Source organism: Mus musculus, chromosome 15, assembly GCF_000001635.26.
Source record: "Mus musculus strain C57BL/6J chromosome 15, GRCm38.p6 C57BL/6J".
Taxonomy (NCBI): domain Eukaryota; kingdom Metazoa; phylum Chordata; class Mammalia; order Rodentia; family Muridae; genus Mus; species Mus musculus.
In genome coordinates this window covers 82,411,788-82,423,715 of record NC_000081.6, presented here as the reverse complement: position 1 = coordinate 82,423,715, position 11,928 = coordinate 82,411,788, and the positions used below count along the sequence as shown (strand labels likewise).

General features: G+C 45.3%; 1 pseudogene; it reads left to right on the top strand.

Annotated features, from left to right (window-relative positions):
- Positions 1 to 268: 268 nt before the first annotated feature.
- On the top strand, positions 269 to 2,313 carry Gm19267 (annotated as a pseudogene).
- Positions 2,314 to 11,928: the final 9,615 nt, after the last annotated feature.

The following is an 11,928-nucleotide window of genomic DNA, read 5'->3' as shown; positions in this document are numbered from 1 at the left end:
CATCGATCTTGAAGGAGAGGTCTACTGGTCGTGTACCTACCATGCTCAGGCAAGCATGATCAGCTCCTGGGAGAGACTAAACATCACTGGCCCCTCCCAACACTTGGCCAAACAAAAACAGGATTGTGGCTGGGAGCAGAGGTCAAATGGCAACCTTGGCACTCTTTGATATGGTGACAGTGTCCAGGCTTGGGGCTTCCTGATCCTAGGTGTTATATTAAGTGTTTGTCATTAGTCTGTAAGAAGCCTGGGCAGCAGTGAGGCAGCTATGGAGCTGCTGACTGGGACTAGCTTGTGGCCTGTGGCCATATTGACTGTCATCTTCATATTACTGCAGGACCTGATGCACCAGCAAAAGTGCTGCACTTCTTGCTACCTACCTGGCACTGTGCTATGGACTTTGCAGCGTAACCTGCTGCAGGTGGACCTACATAGCATGCCACACAGCCTGTGCAAGGCGAATGACTTAGTGGTGGTTAGTAACTGAGGTTATCATATCTGTAGCAGCACATAATGGAGGTCAGTCCACAGGTCAGACAGGGATCTGAGCCCCAACAGGAGACAGGCTTAGCAAATTTTGTTGACATCCACTGGAACGTTCTAGAGCAAAGGATTTGAGGATCAAAGTTTAGGAGGTAAATCTGGTTGTGACAACAGGGTTCAGGCTAGTTTGAGCAAGCAGCAGCCAAGTATCAAGTCCCGTATGATGCTGTCAAGGACAAGTCATGGTGCAAAGTCTAGTGCACCATGTCAGTCACAGCACTGAGTGGAGAGAGGGGCTGTGGATGGATGCTTGGATCTCTTTTTGCTGTCCCTATCTGGCAGCACTGCCCATGTCAAGGAACCAGAATTTTTTCATGTGTGATGAAATGCTAAGGGGGCCCAGGACAGTTTTCTGGCTCTTGCCAGGTCACAGCTGGGATGTCAAATCTACTGTGATTCCTTTGATGAACTTAACACATAAGATGCCACGGTAATAGGCATCATCAGGCTGGGGATTTAGCTTGTTAAGAACATTTTCCCAGGATATATGAGAACAACACTGAGCAAGACACTCAGACACACACACACACACACACACACACACACACACACACACACACACACCTGCACAAACATACCTGGGGATGCACAACAGGAGCCAGAGAAATGGTCAGAGGGTAAAGGAGCTTGCCTGGCAAGCATGGTGCTTGAGTTTCATTTCTCAACCCATGTAGTAAGGTGAGAACTAACTGTGTGTGCTTAACCCAAACCTCAACATCATTATTGTGGCCATAGCTCTCCTCACATCATGCATACACAACACACATTGGAGTAATAATGAATATTATTACTAGAAATCTTATTTACTCAGCTCATTAAAGGAAGCAGGAAAGCCAAGCATATTTTATGGCTGTTAAAGGTTCTGAACACATTCCAAATTCTCCTGAGCATCCCAGGGTTGGCTGACAAAGTCTTCCCTGGGTGATTGACATTTCTCACCATTGTGGGTAAGCTGGTGACTGAGCACAAGGGGACCTGGGACCCTGACCAGCTACCTCGTACCCTGACTGATGCCTTTTCGGCTGAGAGGGAGAAGGTGAGAGACTATGGGATGTGGTGTCCATTGTGCTGTGACTAACCCAGTGACACTGAAGTGTAACCACCTGAAGTCACTGGGAGGGTATTATGGGGCATTCCAGTCTCTACAGAGTCTGCTGTCCTGCTGTGTCCTAGGCCAAGGGGAACCTTGAGAGTAGCTTCAATGATGCAAATCTATCTCTGGTTGTCCTTGACCAGTTTGGGACTGGGATTGTGGCGAGTTCAGTCACTCTGACCTGGGGCCTTCTACTCACAATCCTGAATCCGGACGTGCAGCGTAAGCCTGACTGGGGCTAGAATGAAAGGAGGAAGAGGGTAGAGGCACACTCCTTAAGATTCCTTGGGACACTTGCAACTCCCAGCAATAGTTTAAGCCAGACTCTAGTAAGGACGATGGCCATATATCTCCCATGGACTCAGCCTTTATCAGAGAGGTAGTGGAGAGACAAAGGAAACCCCCTAGGGCTCCTTAGCTGAAGTCATTCTGTCCTTCCAGAAAGAATGCAACAGGAAATTGACAAGGTCATAGAGCATGTGTGGTGAACAGAGATGGTACACCAGGCCTACATGCCCTACACCAATGCTGCCATACATGAGGTTCAGCGCTATAAAGACATTATCCCAATACCTTTGCCACACAGGACTTCTAGTGATGTTGAAATGCAGGACTTCCTTATCACTAAGGTAGGCTTGAAACCCTCCAAATTCTCGTTAGTGTTGCCAGCTAGCTAGAGGTGTGAGCTGCCCAGCTAAGGAGGACTGAAATTTAGACAACCCGATTCTCAATTCCACAGCACCAACTTCCCCTGGGTAGGTATGGGAATAGAAACAAGGGCAAGAACTGTATACTAGGAACTCCATCTAGAAAAGCAAACAAGGTAAAATATGGCAGGAGTGGTTGTAATAGCCACAACCTACAAATACAGGTGACAATGAGTGTATATCTGTCACTTATTATATCCCTGTATTAGTGAGAACAGACAGCAAAGCTCCTATGGCTGAGTTTACATGACAGCATCCAGGGTGTGAATTAGAGGCTGTGCTTGTTACCTTGGTGACTATGGTCTGGGGAACCTCACCCCTGTCTGTGTACAAGCCATTTGCCTCCTGCTAGGGAACAACAGGCATCCCCAACCTGTTCTGTCTCATGTGTTTATAAAGAGACAGAATATGTCCTGTTGGGGTATGGTGAAGAATGGGGGATGGGAATATCTCAGTGGGCCCAAGCCAAGGCATCCGTTGCCCCGGAGGACCATCCACAAGACAGTAAAGTATAGAATAGAGTTTATTCAGGGTATGGGGAGGGAGTTAAGAGGGTGTAGAGGCACAGAAAGGCAGAGAGAAAGAGGGGGAAGGAGAGGAGAGGAGGGGAAGGGAGGGGAGGGGTAGGAAGGGGAGGGGAGGGGAGGGGAGGGAGAGGAGAGGAGAGGAGAGGAGAGGAGAGGAGAGGAGAGGAGAGGAGAGGAGAGGAGAGGAGAGGAGAGGAGAGGAGAGGAGAGGAGAGAAGAGAAGAGAAGAGAAGAGAAGAGAAGAGAAGAGAAGAGAAGAGAAGAGAAGAGAAGAGAAGAGAAGAGAAGAGAAGAGAAGAGAAGAGAAGAGAAGAGAGAGTCTGGCCATGAACAAGTAGTTGTGAGGGGGAAGTAGAGGGAAGGGGCAAGGGATTCGCCAGTAGAGGAATCAGATTTTAATAAGATTTATAAGATTAGGTTTTAGTTGTTGTGCCCAGAGATTGAGTTACCATTGTTTCTGAACGAAGTTTGTGTTGCATTTTTCTTCATTTCAGCGGCATATCTAAGTTCAAGAGACAAAGCTATGGCGGCAAAGCACGGGTGCACCACAAAGGCCATGGGGGATTTGAAGCACGGGGTTGGCATGGTAATGACCCACCAGTGGCAAGCTAGTGAGCTGGGTGGAGAGATTGTGGAGTTCTGAGTCAGAGTATCCATGAGATGAAAACAGATCAGCTATTAACCACCAGTGCATGGCCAGCCAGGCCTCCTAGACTGAGAGTTGATGGCACAAGTGCGGGAACATGCTGCTACCATATATTTTTTTAATATTTCCCACAACAGTAATGAGGTAACAGACTACATCTCTGTAAGCTTTTTCTAGCTGTCAAGCTACAGTTACCTTAGCTGTCAATGTAGTCAGAAGTCTGAGAAAGAATAAACAATAATTTAGTAGTTGTATATTATTTACAAAATGACAGAGTCCACTAGCCAACAGTCCCTGTGGTCTCCATGGCAACTTGAGCAGTCAATCTGTCTTTCAAACACAGAAGAGGCAGGACTTTTTCCCTGTGGAATGGATATGTATGACATAAGAAATGGCTTAGCTTGATTTAGATAAGTCATTTGACTCAGGATATCCAGTTTTGTCCACTGTGTTTCTCAGTGATTATCATATCACAATCTAGGCAGTATCTTGTAGCTGGTTCAAATCTTCTGAGACCTCATGGGAATTTAAACTGTTAAAGGCTTTGGGAATTCTGTCTGTCATAAACTTAATAATTAGCAAACCTCTGACAAGATTGAGGGCTATGTCGATTGGTTATAACTGAATAGACCACATCATTATTCGATGGCAGTAGTAGAAACCATCATTATCTATAAAGACAGAAAGGGAATGAAAATCTGAAGTAACTTAGACAGGTTGTGTAAGTAGAGAAAAACCTATTTTTGAATTAGCACAGAAGCATTTGGCTAGGACTAGAGTAAGAAATCAGGCAGCAGTGGCATAAGATCATGGTGACAGAAAATTTGTTGGTCCAGACAGGTTCAGGCCTGTGACACAAACTGAGTGTGCATGCCGTGAGAACAGGGTAAGGGTGTGGGAGCGTGGATAGGTAAATGCTTGGATACAGGGAACCTCTTTCCATTTACCAGACCACTGGCAGTATGTATTAAGATGCCATAAAATAATTGAACCTAGTGTGCCATTAAGTGGCTATTTGGAGCCATTATCTAGTGGATACTGAATCTAGACCTTATTGCAGAATGTACTAGTTTTGATGCCCTCAATTCAGGTGTTAATTTCAGATATTTGATATTTTCCAGGAGACATCCCAGTGGGGTACCTTGCTATAGCTGTCCTACAGCCACTGAAAACTGGGTACTTGAAAGGGAGGCTGGGGATGAAAAAGGACAGGTGAGAGAAGGATGAAGCCAAGACAAAAGTTTCTGACCAAGGCTCAAAGTTTAATTTTTAGCTCTGCGTTTATATAAGGAAAGCCTACAGACCCCATCCTTAGTTTCAGCTGGATTATGTTGCAAATCAAGATCAGCAGGCTGTCTACTCCTGTAGAAAATGGACTCTGCCTGGGTCCAGAAAAGAGTTCAGGTTACAAGTATACAGCCAGGCTAGTTCAGGTCATCACATTAACATCCAGGGACTCTGCCAAGTCCCAGACTCACCAGAAAGAAGTCCAACCTAGATCTAGGAATTGTTGAATGGCTATAAGACCCTGAGGGGTTATGAACCATTTTCAAGAAGGGAAGTCATCCAAGGGTCTAAATCTTACCGTGTATGTCAGCTAGGAGGCAGGTCCTAAGGACTGGGGCATTGAAATTCTAGGGTTTTTTTTTTCTCCTTTTTTTTATTAGGTATTTTCTTCATTTACGTTTCCAATGCTATCCCAAAAGTCCCCCATACCCTCCTCCCATTCTTCTCCCCCCCCCCACTCCCACTTCTTGGCCCTGGTGATCCCCTGTACTTAGGCATATAAAGTTTGCAAGACCAGTGGGCCTCTCTTTCCACTGATGGCCGACATATGCAGCTAGAGACACGAGCTCCAGGGGGTTCTGGTTAGTTCATATTGTTGTTCCACCTATAGGGTTGCAGATCCCTTTAGCTCCTTGGGTACTTTCTCTAGCTTCTCCATTGGGGGCCCTGTGATCCATCCAATAGCTGACTGTGAGCATCCACTTCTGTGTTTGCTAGGCCCAAGAATAGCCTCACAAGAGACAGCTCTATCGGGGTCCTTTCAGTAAAATCTTGCTAGTTTATGCAATGGTGTCAGCGTTTGGAGGCTGATTATGGGATGGATCCCCGGGTATGGCAGTCTGTAGATGGTCCATCCTTTCATCTCAGCTCCAAACTTTGTCTCTGTAACTCCTTCCATGGGTGTTTTGTTCCCAATTCTAAGAAGGGCAAACATGATAAAAAGCAATCTACAGCAAACCAGTAACCAACATCAAAGTAAATGGTGAGAAGCTGGAAGCAATCCCACTAAAATCAGGGACTAGAAATTCTAGGGTTTTTGCAGACTAGTAGCAGGAAAGAAGGAACTGTATGGTTGGTGTGGGCCCATCTGACTGTGTAACTCAGATGGCAGAAGCTAGCCCCACACTGTGGACCGCAACTAGTGGCAGCAGCTCCTGTGGCAGAAGTCTATGAGTCCCACAGTGGCCAGTGGGTGGCAGTGGTTCTGCAGTGTGTCCTCAGTTGGTAGGGCGAGCAGCCCTTCCTGATCCTTCCTGCCAGGTCCTGGTGAACTCACTATGGGTGAGGCAGTGCTATGCTGTGGCCCGTGGATTACTGTGGCACCATTCTGCTGTCTCCTCGGTGGCGGCTGAGGCAGCTGCACCACATTGCAGGCCCCGTGGAGGTGGCCTGAGGCAGAGATGCTGCAGGTCAGGCAGTCTGTGGTTCCGCTCTGCTGCTTGGCAGTGGCTGAGGCCTCAGCTGCAGCAGCGGGGAAACTGTGTATTTAATTTGACCGGGCACTGCATGGGACATCCTACTAACAGCTGGAAGCCACAGCCCAATGCTTCTGACTGTTGGAGTCCACAGTGGGCAGGGAAAAGGAAGTGCCTGAAATAGGGTATTCCAAAACTCAGCAAGGAGCACACTATTCTCCCGGCATGCAGTACTGCTAGCACTCACTTTATAAGTCCCAGGCAGAGAGGGACTGGGTGGTGGGGAGAACGGACCTCCCTCTTGGGCACCGAAGAGTGGCCTCTCGGACAAGGCAAAAGCTGTTTTTCTTGTGGCTGCAGTGGGACATCTAAAAGCAACTACAACAGTGGACAAACAGGCAGAGTCCAGTGGCAGCTTTGGTGGGGGCAGCAGCTAGGAAAGCAAGTCTCACGAACAGAATCCCTGGCAGGGCACAAAGGGTGGAGCTAGACCCATTCCCCCCCCCCCCCCCGGGGAACCACAAGCAAATGCAAGAGGAGGGAGGGCAGTAGACAGAGTCCTTGGCAGCAGTCAGGGCCAGCCCCACTTTTGAGATGGCAAACTGGCTGAATGAGCAGCAGCCACAGCCGGAGCCAGCAAATGAGGGATTGGGGAGGGGAAAGTCTATGCCATGTTTAAGTATGGTCCCCATAGACTCATATATTTGAACAAGCCTATGGAGGACAGGGAGTGGAATGTGATGGTTTGTATATGATTGGCCCAGGGAGTGGCACTATTAGAAGGTGTGGCCCAGTTGGAGGAGGTGTGTCGCTGTGATTATGGGAATTAAGACCCTCATCACAGCTAACTGAAAGCCAGTATTCTGCTAACAGTCTTCAGATGAAGATGTACCACTCTCAGCTCTGCCTGCACCATACCTGCCCAGACACAGCCATGCTTCCAACTTGAAGAAAATGGACTAAACCTCTGAACCTATAAGCCAACCCCAATTGAATGTGGTTCTTTATAAGAGTTGCCTTGGCTGCAACCCTATAGGTGGAACAACAATATGAACTACCCAGTACCCCACAGAGTTCGTGTCTCTAGCTGCATATGTATCAGAAGATGGCCTACTCGGCCATCAGTGAAAAAAGAGGCCCATTGGTCATGCAAACTTTATCTGCCTCAGTACAGGGGAATGCCAGGGCCAAGAAGTGGAAGTGGGTGGGTGGGAGAGGGGTGGGGGAGCATGGGGGAGACTTTTGGGGTAGCATTGGAAATGTTGGTAATGGTGTCTGTTCACAGCAGTAAAACCCTAACTAAGGCACATGTCCACTCCATTCATCCCCATAGGAAAGGCCACAGCATGTTTTTGTTCTTCAGTTCTATCAGCCATCTTAGAAGGGTCTTGAAGCTTGGTACCATGAAAAAGGGGGACCACTCCTGTATCTTTTTTTGTTTGTCTGTATGTCTTTGGATATTTGTGAACCATGGAACTGTGGCCATAGATGGCCAATGACCCTTCGGGGAGGAGCCTCCTTTGCCTTCTCTATATATTCTCAAAGGGGAACTCCTGGTTAATAACACCCTTAGTAGTTTTATTGAGTAATTCCTCCACAGTTGTCCTCAGTTCTGGGTGACACTCTCTGAAGAATGCACAAGGCTTTGCAAGCTATGCTCCCTGGAAGTCTGTGTTTCCAGGGCTGTTTTTTTTTTTTTTTTTTTTTTTTGGTTTTTCGAGACAGGGTTTCTCTGTGTAGCCCTGGCTGTCCTGGCACTCACTTTGTAGACCAGGCTGGCCTCGAACTCAGAAATCCACCTGCCTCTGCCTCCCAAGTGCTGGGATTAAAGGCATGCGCCACCACGCCCGGCTTCTTTTTTTTTTTTTTTTCCAGGGCTGTTTTGATTGAACCACAAAGTGTGGTCGTGGCCTCATTGTCTTAATGATAAGTGACAGTGGCATTGTTTGTGTGCTTGTTGGCTGCTTGTCAATTCACTTTGCACAGAAGTCTGTGCAAGCCTTTGGCTCATGCTTGCTACAGATATCTGATATACAATTTTATTTCTGACACTGTCTTCTCAGACCTCTGGATAACCATTATTTCTTCATCCCATGGTTTGCTTCTTTTCCTCCCTTTTATTTTTTTTTTTGACAATTAATCAGGAAGTATATTATGCAGTATGTTAAAAGATAACAAGTACCACAGCCATAATGTGGTGAATGGGACTATTGGGGAAGGAGAAGTGTGGACAAAGACTTGAAGGAAGGGAAGCAGCTAGCCACACAGGTGTTCACATCTAAGGCTCTCCAAGCAGAGGTAACAACCATGCCAAGGCCTCCACATGGGCCATTCAGAAACACCAAGGAAGCCAGTGTGACTGGAACAGATAAAGGGGCAAAAGGTACAGTGTATTGGGGAGACAGTAGGCTCCTGAGATCACAGCAAAGTCTTTGACTTCTATAATATTTTTTCTCATCAAAGATAAATTATATCAAACGTGAAGTCCTTGGGTGACCTGAGCTATCTAGCATATTTAAATGATATAATTAGTATGATGTCATAATTATAGTTTGTATATTAGTTATATAATTAGTATAATTATATACTAATGTATACTATACATACTATACTATAGACTATATAATATACCAATATATAATATGTACTACTAACAATATAAATATAATTATAATTTGTATACTAATTATAATTATATTTTGTGTACTAATTATAACAAGTTATAATTAGTATACAAATTCTATAGAAAGCACTTGTTGAAGGCTGTCTTAGTCAGGGTTTCTATTCCTGCACAAACATCATGACCAAGAAGCAAGTTGGGGAGGAAAGGGTTTATTCGGCTTACACTTCCACATTGCTGTTCATCACCAAGGAAGTCAGGACTGGAACTCAAGCAGGTCAGGAAGCAGGAGCTGATGCAGAGCCATGGAGGGATGTTCTTTACTGGCTTGCTTCCCCTGGCTTGCTCAGCCTGCTCTCTTATAGAACTAAGACTACCAACCCAGAGATGGCACCACCCACAAGGGGACATCCCCCCTTGATCACTAATTAAGAAAATGCCTTACAGCTGGAGGCATTTCCCCAACTGAAACTCCTTTCTCTGTGATAACTCCAGCTGTGTCAAGTTGACACAAAACTAGCCAGTACAAAGGCTCAGAGCATTTGTTCTTTTTTTTCTTATCTTTCTCTTATTAATTTTTTTGTTGTTTACATCCCAGCCATTGCCCCACCTCCTAGTCCCCTCCTCCCACGGTTTCTCATCCCATTCCTCTTCCCCCTTGCCTCTGAGTTGATGTTCCCTCTCTTTCCACCACCAGTCATCACCCTTCCTTGGGGTCTCAGGTCACTGCAGACCTTGGTACATCCATTCCCTCTGAGCTCAGACAAGGCAGTCCTCCGTCACTTAAGTACTAGGGTCAAGGACCAATTGATGTACTCTCTTTGGTTGGCTTACTCGCTAGGAGCTCCCAGGGTTACCAGGATGCAATCCCCTTCAGCATTATCAATCCTTCTAATTTAACCATAGGATCTCCAACTTCCGTGCAATGTGTGAGAGTAAGTATCTATGTCTATCTCAGTCATCTGCTGGTAGGGTCTCATAGAGGAAAGCCATGCTAGGCTCCTGTTTGTAAGCACATCATAGCATCAGTAATAGAGTCAGGTGTTGGTGCACCCCCAATGAGCTAGATCACAAATTGGGCCAATCACTGGACTGCCTTCAGAAATTTTGACTCTGTTTGTAACCCCATCCCTCCACATGAGTCCCTGTCTATCTACTAGAAGTAGACATTTCTGAGTTTCCTCTCTCCACTGTTGGGCATTTTGGCTAACATCACCTCCTTTGAGTACGGAGAGTCTCTTACCTCCCAGGTGTTGGTGCTTTCTAGAGGCTCCCTGCACCTCCCACCACACAAGGCTGCATATATCTATTTATTCTCCTGACCCTCCGGTCTTCTCTTCCCTGCCATACCTGACCCTGTTCTACTTTTCCTCTTCCCCTTTGCTCTCCCACTGACTTCCCTCCCTCCCCTGTCTCACATAATCACTTTGTTCCCCCTTGTAAATGGGATTGAAGCATCCTCATCTGTACCTTTCTGCTTATTAAACTTCTTAAAGCCTGTAGGTTCTTTTTTCTGTACTCTTTACTTTTTGGCTGATAGCCACTTACAAGTGAGTACATACTGTTGTATATTTGGTTTATTGCTTATATTATCTTAATTGGGTTCCCAAATTATAGGAGAATTTGCATGTCTGAGTCTGAGACACTGACTTTCCTTGCTCCCAGATTGTTCTAAATGGTAAATAAAGTTGTTGGGCCCACAAAACCCCTGGCATCTCAGTTTCCATCTTGTCCCTGGGCCATCATCTATTAACTAACACTCTCTTGTTTCTTCCACTATCTTGCTTCCATTCCCCCAATTGACTTGGGACATTTTATGATAGGGGGCTTTTTGGACCGTTTACAATGAAGACAATCCTTTCTGGACATTTTACAATGAGGACATTCCTTTCTGGACATTTTACAATGGGGACATTCCTTTCTGGACATTTTACAGTGGTGACATCCTTTTGAGGTTGAAGGATTACTTTCTTGCTTTTTCTAGGGTGTAATTTTCCTCCTTGTGTTGGAGTTCCCCCTTTAAAATCCTTTGAAGGGCTGGATTCATGGAAAGGTATTGTGTTAATTTGGATTCTCCATCTACTGTAATTGAGAGTTTTGCTGGTTATAGTAGTCTGGGCTGGCATTTGTGTTCTCTTAGTGTCTGCATGACATCTTCCCAGGATCTTCTGGCTTTCATAGTCTCTGGTGAGAAGTCTGGTGTAATTCTAATAGGTCTTCCTTTATATATTACTTGACCTTTTTCCCTTACTGCTTTTAATATTCTATCTTCATTTAGTGTGTTTGTTGTTCTGATTATTATGTGTCAGGAGGAATTTCTTTTCTGGTCCAGTCTATTTGGAGTTCTGTAGGCTTCTTGTATGTTCATGGGCATCTCTTTCTTTAGGTTAGGGAAGTTTTCTTCTATAATTTTGTTGAAGAAATTTTCTGGCCCTTTAAGTTGAAAATCTTCATTCTTATCTATACCTATTATCCTTAGGTTTGGTCTTCTCATTGTGTCCTGGATTTCCTGAATGTTTTGAGTTAGGATCATGTTTTGCATTTTCTTTGACTGTTCTGTCCATGTTTTCTAAGGAATCTTCTGCACCTGAGATTCTCTCTTCCAAGTCTTGTATTCTGTTGCTGATGCTCATATTTATGGTTCCTGATTTCTTTCCTAGGATTTCTATCTCCAGAGTTGTCTCCCTTTGGGTTTTCTTTATTGTTTCTACTTCCATTTTTAGATCTTGGATGGTTTTGTTCAATTCCATCACCTGTTTGGTTGTGTTCTCCTGTAGTTCTTTAAGGGATTTTTGTGTTTCCTCTTTAAGGACTTCTACCTGTTTAGCAGTGTTTTCTTATAATTTTTTGAGGGATTTTGGTGCTTCCTCTTCAAGAACTTCTACCTGTTTAGCAGTGTTCTCCTTTATTTTTTTAAGTGAGTTATTAGTACCCTTCTTAAAATCCTCTACCAGCATCATGAAATATGATTTTAAATCTGAATCTTGCTTTTCAGGTGTGTTAGGGTATCCAGGACTGGCTGTGGTGGGAGTACTGGGTTCCGAAGATGCCAAGTGGTCTTGGTTTCTGTTAGTAAGATTCTTACGGTTG